The 14,671-nt window shown below is 39.0% G+C and overlaps 1 long non-coding RNA gene and 1 pseudogene across 1 annotated transcript; one reads left to right on the forward strand and one right to left on the reverse strand.

Moving 5' to 3' along the window:
* The first annotated feature begins 5,487 nt into the window (after nucleotides 1-5,487).
* On the forward strand, nucleotides 5,488-7,172 carry LOC103453389 (histone-lysine N-methyltransferase ASHR2-like; annotated as a pseudogene).
* A 3,232-nt stretch (nucleotides 7,173-10,404) lies between these two features.
* LOC139189606 (uncharacterized) lies at nucleotides 10,405-11,310 on the reverse strand. The gene is made up of 2 exons (XR_011573409.1): nucleotides 11,129-11,310; nucleotides 10,405-11,007 (listed from the first exon to the last, which is right to left on the reverse strand). It is a non-coding gene; the product is annotated as an uncharacterized lncRNA (long non-coding RNA).
* Between the last annotated feature and the right edge of the window lie 3,361 nt (nucleotides 11,311-14,671).

The raw sequence follows: 14,671 nt of genomic DNA on the forward strand, positions 1-14,671 counted from the left end.
ATCACCAGAAAACTTGGGCAACATGTTAATGACATAATCCTTAATCTCATAAGAAGAAGTAGCATCAAGTTCAAGATAAACTATGCATGATTGTCGAGAAGAAAATTGCGGCATAGAGAAATCTTGAATAGTTCGGGGCGCATCACCGTTATTGCCGTTTGCAGCCATCTCTTCCTGTTCGTTCTTCTCCTTAGTCTTCTCTTCTCTCTGTTCTCTTTGTTCCTTGCGAATTTGCTTGAGTTTTTGTTCAATCTCTGGTTCAAATTCTACAAGCTGCCCTTCTGAGGAACGAGTTTCAATCATTCACCTACACGGAATCAAAGAATGATTTCAATAATATGCTGGTAGATGTGTCGCAAAGAACCTGGTGAGGATTAAACAGCAATTAATTTAAATGAACACAAAGAGAAAGTGAACCAGAGAAATCCAATTCCTAATAACGCACTGATTAAACCGCAAAAGAATCCAACTGGAAGAAGGAGAATGAAAAGACTCGGACTGGGATAGGAAAACTGAAAGCCAAAAGAAGAAGGTATCCACTGGATACTGACAACCGAATACTAATAGTCAAACTAGGAAAGATTTATGCAATCGGTGATTTTTTTATTTTTTTATTATAAAATGAAAGCAAAAAAAATAAAAATAAATAAATAAAAAATAAAATAAATAAAAACTAAACTAAAAATAAAATAAAATAACCTAAAATTAAGAGAAATCAATTAAGTAAAGTGTAATCAACAAGCCGAGTTGGGATTAAGGGGCAATCCCCGGCAACGGCGCCAAAAACTTGATGTAAATTTAAACTAACCTAAATAATAGATTAATTTAAACCAAATTAAACTCGCAAGCGCACGAATCAATTGTAGAAATAAACGCAAATACGAGGTCGATCCCACAGAAATTGCTTTTAATACCAATTCAACCAGTTGATTACGTGAAACTTAACTTAACTAAGGAACGAATGATTGCTTAATTGATTATGAAAAATAATTGAAACTTTAACTTCAAATTAGACTAAGAATATGAAATAACGACAACACACAACAAAAGAAAGTTGAAAAGAAATTAATGTGATGAAAGCCTAAGGTTATGAATCCACCAAATACAATCCTATTCCCTTTCCTTCAAGCCAATTACTATCCAATTACCATGCCAATATTTAAGGTTGTTCTTTCTAAGATATGAATTGATCCTTGGTCAGGCATCAACTCGTGTGCTTATACATGAAAACTATATCCTATTGGTTAGGCATACAGTTAAACACATACAAACCCTTTAAACACAGAAGAATTATGTCAACCAAGCAGGACTAGTTTGATATTGGTTATCCTCACTAGTTTGTCTACTCTTCCTAATCTTAGTTCCAATAAACTTAATTGATATTGGTCATCCTCTCAGATTTATCTAATTATCTAGAAACAAGTTCACAATGATGGCCAATCACAAGAACATGTAAATCTAGAATAAATTAAGCACAAAGATTAAGAACTAAACATGGCATGTAATCAAATAATAATCAACAAAATAATTCGGAAATAATCATGTCATGGCTTCATCATAAACCTTAGAAGAAGAGTTTAGTTACACATAGTCATAATAAAAATCACAAAAGAAATCATGGAAAAAAAATAAAAATTCCAGAAAAGAATGGTAAGAACACACTTAAAGCCTGTCTTCACTTTGGACGAATCTTCCTTATGTATTTCGTTTCCTGCTCCCCCTCTAGATAGCCTTTGGTACTCTATTTATTCTAATACTATCCTAAAAAATCTGATAGAAACTATCCTCAAGGAAAACAAACTCCTAAGTAATTAATGAAACAAATTAGGAAAGAGTCCCTCTTGACTTGGGAAACACGGCATCTGACTTGCACGCCAGATTTGGGGTTGATTTATCTTTTGAAACATTCTGTAAAAATATGGGAAACGTAGCTTTATCTCTTATCTTTCCAGGCATATATCACATGTCACTAGGAAAAATCGGGAAAGCCTCCAAATCTTCATTCTCCCATAGCTGTGCAATTCTGACGGGAAAGTTACTTCTGCGGGATTGATTTGTAAAACTGGAACGTTTGGCTCCATGAAAAATTACGAAATTTGGACACAATGATCTTCCACCTCTTAGCCTCCTTCTCCAATTGTCCTTGCATCAAAACTCCTCCGAAAAGTCGAATTATCATCAAAAATGTCCTGCATGCGCAGATTGACAGAAACAGAGAAAAGGAAAGTAATAAGGCTCTTTTAAGACCAATTCTTTAACAAAACTTAGGGAGAATTAACCTGAAAATGTGATAAATAATGCACCTATCAGTAGGGATCCCCAAAGCAACCAACACCACTCGCGGTATTCAGTAGGGATCCCCAAAGCGATGTGCACCTTCTTCATGTTTGGAGAAGTTTTGGGAGTTGAACCGAATTCTGAATCTACATAAATAGAGAAAAAATAAGAAGACAGTTCAACAAAAGTGTAAAGCAGCTTAGAGATTAAGTAGCCTACTTACCATCGATAAAAGCAGTCGGAATGCGCAGCCCAAGCGAGAAGTCGGATTCCCACTCTCCGCTAATCTCTAGGGTCTCTCTAGACAAGTCATGATCCTCTTTGCTCGAATGATTGAAAAGCCTATAGCAGGTCTTCAGCTGCCCAGCACCATCGATGTAGCCTATGTCAAAGAAGTACCAAAACTCGTTGGCAATCAGGTCCAAGTCAAAGAACCTGCTTAAGTTGTAGAACCCCACTATTAAATGGACACGCTCAAAGGGCACTGAGCAGGAGCACACTTCATAGAGCAAATCACCACTTGGAAGAATCGAGGCATAGGAAAGGGAACCCCAACACAAAATAGTAGGGGTGAAACTTGATAGCTTTCCTAGAGCCACACAGTTCATTGCTCCATCTTTGAGTCACTTCACGCGAACCCCAAATGGAATTGCTTACTTAAACATCTCGAGGAAGTCTTTGAACTGTTCATCGGAACCTACCTTAACGTGAGCAGCCCTGAAGTAGCCTAACTTACTTGCATATCCACCTTGACAATACAATGGTAGAATAAATTTATCATTTTTATAGCTTGAGGAAGATATGTTCGAAAATCCTACAACGGTGCAAGAAAAAATGGTTAGAAGGCTACTCAAAGAAGAAATAAAAAATAAACAAATTTCTAAGACCAAGACCGCAAATGACCAGTAGCCAAGCCATGCCCCATGGCCTAGTCTCATTTCCTCAACCCAAAGGGTGCAACAGCCCAGATTGCATGGCAAGGGACAAGTGCCCTAGCGCTGCCTCTCTTCCCCTTGCAACCCAATAAGCCATCACGGCCTAAACCAAATGGAAAGAGGCTGGCGCCCACGTATCTCCATTTCTCTTTTTCACGTCTCCCTTACTGCATGGGCCCAAGCCCAATAACCCAAGACCCAAGCCCCATCGCTAAGGTCCAGCGCATGGCCTCGAGCCTAATGCTATCACATGGAAGGCCTAACCTTTCCTTCTCCATAGACTAGCACACCGAGCCGAGCACCGACCAACCGAGCTGAGCCACCTGTAACGGCATAACTACCACGGCAGCAGCACAGCGGCCCCACGGCTGCCATTTTTTGCCGCCTCCTCGACCCCTGTTGAGCCAAAAATTCAAGCCCTGAGACTTGAAGAAATCAAGAAGAGAAAATTAATTTTTTTCTTACCTTGGAGAAGAAAAGAAGCAACAAAATACAATTCTTTGCACAGGCAAGTGAAGAAGATTGCTAATGGAGGGGGAACAAATATCCTCTGCCTTTCTCTCTTTCTTGTAGGGTTTTAATTGCACTCCAAATTTATTTAATCCCCTGCTTGACACAAACTTAAATAGGTTTTGGCGGTAATTACATTCCCTTTCCTAGAAGAATTTAAATTCCAAATCAAAAAGGAAATCTACATCAAATTGGGACACAAACTCTATTGCAACTTTGGATTCCTACACTTCTTGCCCTTTCTTACAAGCAGCCCAGTAGGTGTAGGGACATTTGTGGAGCCAAAATTCATGGATCTAACACATGGATTATTTCCCAAGAAAGACAAGATTGCCCTTATCAAATTAGCAGGGAGCAGTCTCATTCACCACGCTCAACTGAGGTAGAGTAAGTAGAGATCAACGACTGCTCAAGGCCCTCCTGCCCGTAGGAAAGGTCAAAGATATTTATGATAGAATAATCCCTTATTCTTATCATAAATACATTCCTAATAAGAGAAAACCTACTTCAAGTAATTAATCCTAATTCCATTTATTTAGGATATTTACCTAATTACTCCAAGATATTTATTACACAAATATCTTGGAATATTCTCACTTAAACACAAGCCTAGGGCCGGCCACCCCTAAACCCTAGAGGACTGACCCATCTCCTCCATTTTTCTCCTATAAATACCCCCTTTATCTCCGAAATTCAATAAGCTTTAGCTACCCCAAAAGAGGCTTTTTTGCTTCCCTCAAACACTTAAACACTTAAACACATTCTTTTTAGAATTCTAACTTTGGCATCAAAGATTCTTCGGCCAAAAGCCCCCCCCCCCCGGTTTGTCGTGGGCGCATGAGGCTTTTAGCCTTAATCTTAGGTGTTATTATTTTGCAGGTGTAGATTCGTCAATCAAAGAAAGGCAGAAATTTGCATCCACATTCCACATCACACCTCACTTGAGCAAGCAGTTATTTGCTTAATCATCCTATCTTCAAGTCATTGATCTTATCGGGATATTTCCTAAGACATGCTAATTCTTTCAAGAAATTTCAGGATTTGGTATGAAACCGAACCAAAGGAGACAAAAGGACATTCTCAAAGCTCAAGTCCACCTTGACCTAATAAAAGTCCCACAACACCTAAGCTTTTTGGTTGCCTAAAGAATATTTTCCATTCATTTTATTTTATCATGTTGATCTAGGTTTTTAACTCTCTGTTCAATATTCGGTTTTGATTGTGGCATTCCGAAAATTACATACTTTCCCATCCTCCACTAGCCTTTCATACATAATGATTTTTCGAGTTTAAATGTGAATGATTTTAACATTTAGGGTTTAGTGTTTAGAGATTACGGATTAGGGTTTAGGGTCATAGATTATACTACCATGCTCCATAGTTTTTAAGTTAAAATAATTAAAGAAAATTGTTATTAGCACTTTCAAAAAGTCATCATGCACTCCTACTATTATTTTTCTTATATATTTTTTTTCCGAAAGAATGCAGAGTAGCAATAGTAGCACCCTAATAAAAAACTGTAAAGTTATTATAGAAACTCTTGTACAATTTTAGGCCAATCATGCTCTCTAATTTAAGGAGTTATAAGAAGCCAACATTAATAGAGTATGTGTAAAAAATAATAATACAATAATAATTACTAACGATAAGTTGGCTAGAGCATGTACTGTACTTAGGGATGGATTTTTTTGTTAAATTGCCATGCCAACCGAATTGCCAACTGTGCCACACCGATTTTGTGCCAAATTTTTTCTACCAATCGGTAATGGTACGGTATTGTACCATACCGAAATTTCATGGTACGGTATTGGTAATGGATACTGTTTATACCATATTTAGGGCCTCGTATAAATACTCGAGGGACTCAAATGTAATTATGTGGTAAAGGAAAGGGCAAATATGTAATAAGTGAGGAGTCCTTATTCTATAAAAGGACCCTTCACCCTTACAATTAGGGGAGGCCATTTCTGGAGCCTTCTCACCCCTCTCACATCCCCTCTCATATTCAGAGGTTCTCTCCCTCATACTCTCATAAAAATACATAATCAGTGTGGACGTAGCCCAAACCTTGGGGTGAACCACGATACATCTTGTGTTATTTACATTTCTTGCAGATTCAAGGTAGGATTTATGTTGTTCTAAGACCTCCGGTTTTGTGCATCAACATTTGGCGCCGTCTGTGGGAATCGACACAAAAAACTATGTTTGTTCTCTTTCATTTCTTCACATCCACTGTGAATCTGCAAAATCACAAAAACCAGGAACACCACTCTCTCTCTGCCTCTCTCTCTCTCCCCATGGTTTCTTCAACTTCAGTTAATGCTTTGAATTTGGCATTTGGGCCTCCTCGATATTTGCAGTGTGAAATCTCTACATACAAGATCCCCACCCCTTTACCGTTACCGCAACCACCGGTTTCCTTCTTCATCTCCCTCCCTTTTATTCCTTGAGAAATCTCTGTATACAAGATCCCCGATCGTACTTTCTTGATTGAATCACTTTATGCTTTCCTGAAGCTTCAAATCCTTTAAGATGGCAGATAACGACGAGGGAGGAGGCTCGGAGACCCTTCTTCGCCTCTCTCCGCCCAACCGCTTGATCGCCAGGTCCAGGCCAGTTTCTTGGTCGCCGCTTACAATCTTGCAGTCGTTTCCCTTTCCAATTTTCAGATTCTATTGTCTCTCCAATGCCAGCTGCACGACTCCGCCGGTGCCGACACCACCACAGCTGCCCAGTTTCTTCACTGTCTCATCTCAACACTCTGTGCTCCTCCTCCATTTCTCCTATAGAAGCAGATGTTTTCGACGGTGCTCTCGGCAGCTTTACTAGCCAAAGACAAGCTCAACGCCTTTGGATTGATGGAACCCTTCACGGAATTATCGTAGAGGTCGAGCAGGGCCTACGCCATTTATCCCAAAACTTCATTCTTTAACCACGACTGCCTCCCTAATGCCTGCCAGTTTGATTATATCGACATAGACAGCGAACACAACACGGACATGGTGATCAGGATGATTCATGATGTCCCGGCATGGAGGGAGATCTGCCTGAGCTATTTCCCGGTGAATCAGAGTTATTCGAACCGGCAGAGGACTTTGGCGAGGGACTACGGTTTTGCTTGTCAATGTGATCGCTGCAAGGTGGAAGCTAGTTGGTCTGACAATGAAGAGGGTGAGGAAGAAGCAAAGGGTATGGATGAGGACCAAGACTAGAAAAATGGAGTCATCCTCGGAATCAGAACCCGAATCCGAGATTGACATTGAAGAAGCCAAAGCCAAAGCCCAAGAGGAAGCCGATTTCCCACACGCGTATTTCTTTGTCAGGTTCATGTGCAACATAACTAATTGCTGGGGCACCCTGGCCCCATTGCCCCCGAAAGATGACGGAAGTCCTTCGAATGTCATGGAGTGCAATGTCTATGGCAGCCTTAAGAAGAACGAGCATAGCTAACTGCTTCCCTTGCTTGCTGGCCTTGTGTCTACGACAGCGTCGTCCCTGGCAATGGCATGTGGATCTTTTCTCACTTCCAAAGTTCCATCAAGCATTCAAGTTCTTCTTTCTCCAGTAACAGGTGATGAGACAGAGAGATGCGCAGTGGGAAACAGAAACAAAAGCAAAAGAGAAAGGCAATGGGAACAGAAAAGAAAAAGAAAAAGACAAAGGGAAAAAAAATGAGTGAGAATGGATGGGCATGACCAGGCTGTCCAAGAAAAGCAAGTGGAGTTAGCCCTCCAGTTTCGCCAAGAGACAGAGACACAGTGGAAAGTAAAAGGAAAAGAGAAAAAGAGAGAGCAAAAGTGAGGAATAAACACCCTACCATAATGATGGGATTTACTTTTCTTATTTCTGAATGATGTAATTTATTTTTCTTATCATTCGGAGACATCTGTATAAACCCCATCAGAGGGTAAAAAAAAAATGGCAAAGCCCAAAATAAATGGGCTGGCATGTTGTGGAGGGCGAAGGCCCATAAGCCCAAAATAGCACCAACTAGATGACCAAAAGTACGCCCAATACTCCAAAATTATTCGACAACCTGCCACTATTAGCACCAACCAGGTGATCAAAAGTACGTCTAGTACTCCAAAATCATTCGGCAACCTGCCGCTATTACCACCAACCAGGTGATGAAATGTACTACCCGTACTCTAAAATCATTTGGCAACTAGTCATTCATTCCACCAACCAGGTGATGAAATGTACAACCCGTACTCTAATATCATTTGGCAACTAGCTATTCATGCCACCAACCAGGTGATGAAATGTACAACCCGTACTCTCCTTCATGCCACTAACCAGGTGATCAAAAGTATGCCCAATACTCCAAATTACACATGAGCATTACTCATTTCATTCATACATAAACATTCATGAGCATCACTCATGACAATCATACATAAACATTCATGTCATCATTCATGAACATCACTCATGTTAACATTCATGAGCATCACTCATGACAACATCCATGAGCATCACTCATGACAACATCCATGAGCATCATTCATGTTAATCAACATAAACATTCATGAGCATCACTCATGTCAAATAACTTCAAAAGCTCCATTTACAAAAGCTCTAGCTTCAAAAGCTTCATTTATAGAACTCCAGCTTCAAAGCTTCACTTGCAAAGCTTCACTTGCAAAGCTTCACTTACAAAGCTTCAATGCAGGGTATACAAATACCACTTCCGAACAACCACCACTTCAGCCCATACATGGATTCAATTTGAAGTCTCCAGCCAACAGACTCTATTGACCAAAGACTTAGGGAACTACATTATGTACCATATATTGGGCCTCAACTGGGCCTCATGAAATATACTTGAGGGACTTAGCCCATTATTTATGTATTAAGGAGCGAGCCCTTATTCTATAAAAATGACTCCCTCACTTTCATTAGAGATAACCCATTATTTATGTATTGAGGAGCGAACCCTTATTTTATAAAAAGGGACTCATTCACTTTCATTAGAGAGCAACGCCACCAGCTGAGCAATCGCCTCGCCGCGAGCATCACTCCTAACCCATCACTTATGTATTGAGGAGCGAGCCCTTATTCTATAAAAGGGACTCCCTCACCACCATTGAAAAGCATCACCGCCAGCTGAGCAACCGCCTCGCCGCGAGCATCAACTCTTAGCCCATCACTTATGTATTGAGGAGCGAGCCCTTATTCTATAAAACGGACTCCCTCAACTTTAACGCCACAAGCCGAGCCAACCAAGGCAACATAAACCACGAGCCGAGCAGCCTCGCAGCATGTGCTACTTCTAGTTGAGCATCATTTCAGATTGAACACCGCCTCATATCGAGCATCAGTTCAAAACAACATCTAGTTACTTCGGCCCACACATGGACTGAATTTCAAGTCTCCAGCCAAAAGACTCTCTTGACTGAAGACTTGGGGGACTACTGTTTATACCATATTTAGGGCCTCGTATTTAGATCTCGTACAAATACTCAATGGACTTAAATGTAATTATGTGATAAAGGAAGGGGCAAATATGTAATAAGTGAGGAGTCCTTATTCTATAAAAGGACCCCTTACCCTCACAATTAGAAGAGGCCATTTCTGGAGCCTTCTCACCCCTATCACATCCCCTCTCATATTCAGAAGTTCTCTCCCTTATACTCTCAGAGAAATACATAATCAGTGTGGACGTAGCCCAAACCTTGGGGTGAACCACGATACATCTTGTGTTTTTTACATTTCTTGCAGATTCACGGTCGGATTTACGTTGTTCCAAGACCTCCGATTTTGTGCATCAACAGATACCATTACCACGGTATTACCGTACCATACCGAAAATGCAATATAATATATAATTTATAAATTATATAACACATATTTATAATATTCCAATAATTTGAAAATAAAACCCTACTTATATTAGCATTGTTGTTGATGACTTTGATCTCTTGAAATTGTGGAAATCAAACACAAAAGAGTTCCTAATTCTTTTACAAATAGCCAAAATATCTTTGTAACCCCCACTTCTATTGTTGCTAGTGAAAATACATTTAGCCTAGGGAGGAGGGTTATTGACCCTTTTAGGGTATCCTTGACTCCAAAAATAATGGAGGCACTAGTGCGTACTAGTGGTTGGCTTAGGGCAGATAAAGTCAACTTCTACAAGGAACCAACATAATATATGCTTTAATTTTACAAGGAAATGGAAGAAGAGAAAACAAAAAAGATATGCTTTAATATTTTTAGTAAATTTGTTATTAAATGGTTTTCAACTTTAATTCTTCTTGCTACTAATTAATATATGTTTTCTTTGTTTCTAATGTAGGCTTGACACAAACTCAATTTTTTACAAGTTCAATGCCTCCTCCAAAAGCTTCGACATCTCAAGCTTGAATAACTGATAAATGAATTCTCCTTTTTGAAGTTTACTTCCAATTTTCATTTGGTTTGAAACTTTAATTTTTATTTGGATTGTTAACTTCTATTTGTTTTGGTTCGTAACTTCTATTTGAATTGTAAGCTTAATTTTCATGATGAATCTTGATGCATCATTTGAATTATTATGTGTGTGAATTGTGAATGATGAATAATAGATGAAATTAATCTATAATGTATGAGATAAAGGTACAAAAAAAAAAGTTTTGCCCTTGAATTGGGTTAAAAAACAAAAACAGATTTGTACTACCTCTTATCTGCTCCCTAGTTCAAATTCTCATATTCGTAGTCTAATATAGAGATGATAAATATCAATCGAAGAATAAATGGAACCACTAGGATCTCATTTCTCTCTTCTCAAAATTGGTAATTTTAGACTTTAGTGGCGTGTTTACGAAACGGGGTAGGAATGGGGAGCAATTGGAAATGCACGCCTTCCCAAGAATTCCGGCGTTTACTAACATTTGAGGAATCAGAAAATAAGTGGGCTCCACCTAATATCCGGAATTATGCAGAATTGGATTACCAAAATGAAGGTGGTATTTGGATTCCGGGGAGAACACTTCATCCAGAATCAAACCTTTCTTCCCAAAATACCCACATCTTCTCATTGGCTTTGCCATTCTCTGCAGCAGCTATCTGCTTTTCTCGTTCTCATCATTTAACAAAATTTCCCTACCTCCTCAAAATCCTCCAAACCCTCCTCTATCAGATTCAGCAAATCATCACAAGATGATCCAGAGGACTCGCTATCATTCACAATGGCTTCTTCCTCTCTGCAATAACGTGTTGTTTGCTCTCTGCAACAGCGCCTTCACTGAATCCAACCGACCTCGAACTCAACGACATTTTGCCGGAATTCGTCGCCGGAGCTGGCCTTGCATGCATAGAAAAATGATAGGGTTTAAAACCATCGAATTCAAGCTCAAAAACCAACTAAAATTCGTCCCTAATCAAGATAATTACCCAGAAATTCAGAGAATAGCAAGGAACCTCACCTGGGTTTAAGGTTAGAGCTCGGAGCTCTTGGCTTCAATGGAACTGCACCTCATGGTGCTCCGATGACGCATGCAAGGCCATCACCGAGTTCCCTGAGTCCCATTGCTCTCAAAAATGTAAGTTTGGGGTTCGGTTTGTGGAGGAATTTAGGTGGTAGTGAGGTTTGGGGCTCTCAGAGCTTGAGAGAGAGCTAAGGATAGAGTGACCGACAGTTAGAGAGAGAGAGAGAGAGAGAGAGAGAGAGAGAGAGAGAGAGAGAGAGAGCTATTTACAAGAACGAAGGAAAGAGGGAGACCAAGAGTGGATTAATCCAACTTAGAAAATCTAAGTGAAATTAAAAATTTGTCCCTTGTTAATTGTAAATTTTACAATTATGCCGTCGAGGCTTCGATTTTGATTTTCGTTTTTCATTTCACATCCACGTACATGAATATAGTTAGGAAAACGTAAGAAAATATAAGAAATTGGATTTCGAGTCGAGGCTCGAAAATTACTCAAGACACCCATTCAAGGGCAAAATTATCATTTTCACATATCTTGAAAATAAAACACATTATTTTAAGGGACGGGTTATAACATTAAAGTTTAAAAACCCCATATTTATAAATAATACATCATACATAGAAAGAAATAATTATTGATTCTTATGATTGATATTACTTTCTTTGATATGACAAGTGATGTGATGTGAACTTGATTACTATTATTGTAGTATTATATGTATATAGCTTTTACTATATATATGATTTCAAAACGGGGGTTATTATATTCAATTATTTTAACTAGATAAACTTGATCCACTCATGCTTTGTTTCTCAACCCCTCATGATGTAACGAGAATAAGGAGAACCCCAGAGGTGACGAGTGGGCTTCATAGTGAGGCATCCATCCCTTGGACTTTTGGTGATGATTCCTTTGCTCCAGTTTCTTCCTGGGACAACCCGTCCCAAATTTTATGATTTTATAAATCTTAAAATGTGAATTCACGAGAATACCCTAGATGCGAGGGTATTGACTTTCGTGGACCAACATTTAGTAAGATGTACAACATATTTCTATAGCGATCCAAAGCGGGTATATTAATATCTTATGTCTTTCTTTATATCCGTGCATTCAAACCATTTTTTTAAAAAAAGGTTAGTTTGATAGAGGAAGAAGGAGAAACGGAAGAAAAGGAAAGAAATCAGGGCATTGGCTGCCCAATCAGAGTTGAGGGAGACGGAGCAGTTAGGAGAAGAGGGGAGAGAGACAGACCAATGGGAAGGAAGAGAGAGCAGAGAAAGGAGAAAGGTGAAGAGCACCCAACCCGAACCCTTTCGGTGACCCGTTCACCTGCACCCAACCCAGTTTCAAAACCAGTTCCGAGCCGTTTTGCAGGCGAATTTCATCCCATTTCCATCGGCTATCATCACCATACCTATTCCCCTTATTCTTCTATCAAGATTCGATGGAAATTGGGTCAAATCTGTGACATTTGGCGATGGTGACACCAACAGGTCTTGTGTCGATTCTCCCATTTCTGAAGCAATTTCTTCCAATTGCCACCACCAATAGACTTCCCTTGAAGCCTAGAACAATGCCCAATCATTGGTTGGAGCGTCAGAGTCGAATTGGGATGAATCAAGAACACCTATTTCTATGGTTCCTGGCAGATTTGAGGTAAATTGGAGCCTTTCCAGGTCAAATTGGACTTGGCCACAGGCGACGATAGTTCATGACGTCTCGATATGTGTGCTAGGGAGTCGTAGCACAGACCTCAGGTGAGTGGGTCTTTTCCTTTCTATTGTATATTATATATATATATATATATATATATATATATATATGATTGACAATTCCACAAACGGTCAGAAATTGATTATTTCATATAATTACTGTTAATGCTTTGAAGTACTAATGTGAACTACGAATGGCTTGATCCCTGATTAGGGTACGTAGGCAGTCTAACGAGACGTTAGATGATATATATATATATATATATATATAATTGACAATTCCACAAACGGTCAGAAATTGATTATTTCATATAATTACTGTTAATGCTTTGAAGTATTAATGTGAACTACGAATGGCTTGATCCCTGATTAGGGTACGTAAGCAGTTTAACGAGACGTTAGATGATATATATATATATATATATATATATATATATATATATATATATATGATTGACAATTCCACAAACGGTCAGAAATTGATTATTTCATATAACTACTGTTAATGCTTTGAAGTACTAATGTGAACTACGAATGACTTGATCCCTGATTAGGATACGTAGGCAGTCTAACGAGACGTTAGATGCATCCATACCATAAATGAGACTAAATAATTGAGACAATAGCCTTGTTTGAGAAATTGAGCAATATGAAGGAATCTGGTGAAAAATGTGAGATTTAACCTTACATCTCGATGATTAAATGTTGATTATAAATCAATGTGTGAAGAAACGAGAGGTTGTGGTTTTACATTTTATAAATGTCATGCCATAATTAGTTTATATTTTAGTATGTAATTTGGTACAAATCCGCATAGTGTTGCACACAATACAAAGGTCAAGGTAAGTTCGGGTGCGTTATAATGTTGGTATGATTGAATAATAATTAGTGATGAACGAATATGAGTAGAGCTCATAAACCTGCATCCCAGTGTTAGTGCTCCCGTCTGTGGCCAGGGCACAGTTCTTCACGTGATGTTCACCTTACGCACCTTACGCTCACCTTGGATTCAAGGTTCGTGCACAGGCCTGTCGTACCGACCACTATAGGTGGTTCCGACTCGTAGGTGATCCACGATTATTCGCACAGTCTTCACGTGATCGTAGCACTAGAGCGTATTTATTTACACCCAGTCCTGTTGTACAAACCACTATATGTGGTTCTAACTCGTGTGCAGAGATATGTGATGAGCTAGCATATGTAATGAGATATGTGACGAGCTAGCATGTGTAATGAGATATGTGACAAGCTAGCATATGTAATGAGATATGTGACGGGCTAGCATATGTAATGTAATGAGATATGTGACAGGTTAGCATATGTAATGAGATATATGAAGAGCTAGCATATGTAATGAGATATGTGATGGGCTAGCATATGTAAAGAGATATGCGACGGGCTAGCATATGTAAAGAGATATGTGACGAGCTAGCATATGTAATGAGATATGTGACGGGCTAGCATATGTAATGAGATATGTGATGAGCTAGCATATGTAATGAGATATCTGACGAGCTAGCATATGTAATGAGATATGTGATGAGATATGATTAAGTCGTACAGATCACTAGAAATGACTCTTACTTATAAGCTAGCATTGATTGATGAGATATGGTTGTAGTCGCACAGGTCACCATAGGTGACTCCGACTGGCATGCTAGTATGGGTTATTAAGCACTTCATTATTTATATTGCTAATGTGATGCTATGATGTGGTATACTTCTGGATTTAATGTTAGTATACTTTTAATTTCATGTTTATTCGTAGTATGATTTTCTAGAAGATAAACAGGTGTTACAATGAGGGATTATATCATTTAGAAGGTC

The sequence above is a fragment of the Malus domestica genome, chromosome 11, assembly GCF_042453785.1.
Source record: "Malus domestica chromosome 11, GDT2T_hap1".
Lineage (NCBI taxonomy): Eukaryota > Viridiplantae > Streptophyta > Magnoliopsida > Rosales > Rosaceae > Malus > Malus domestica.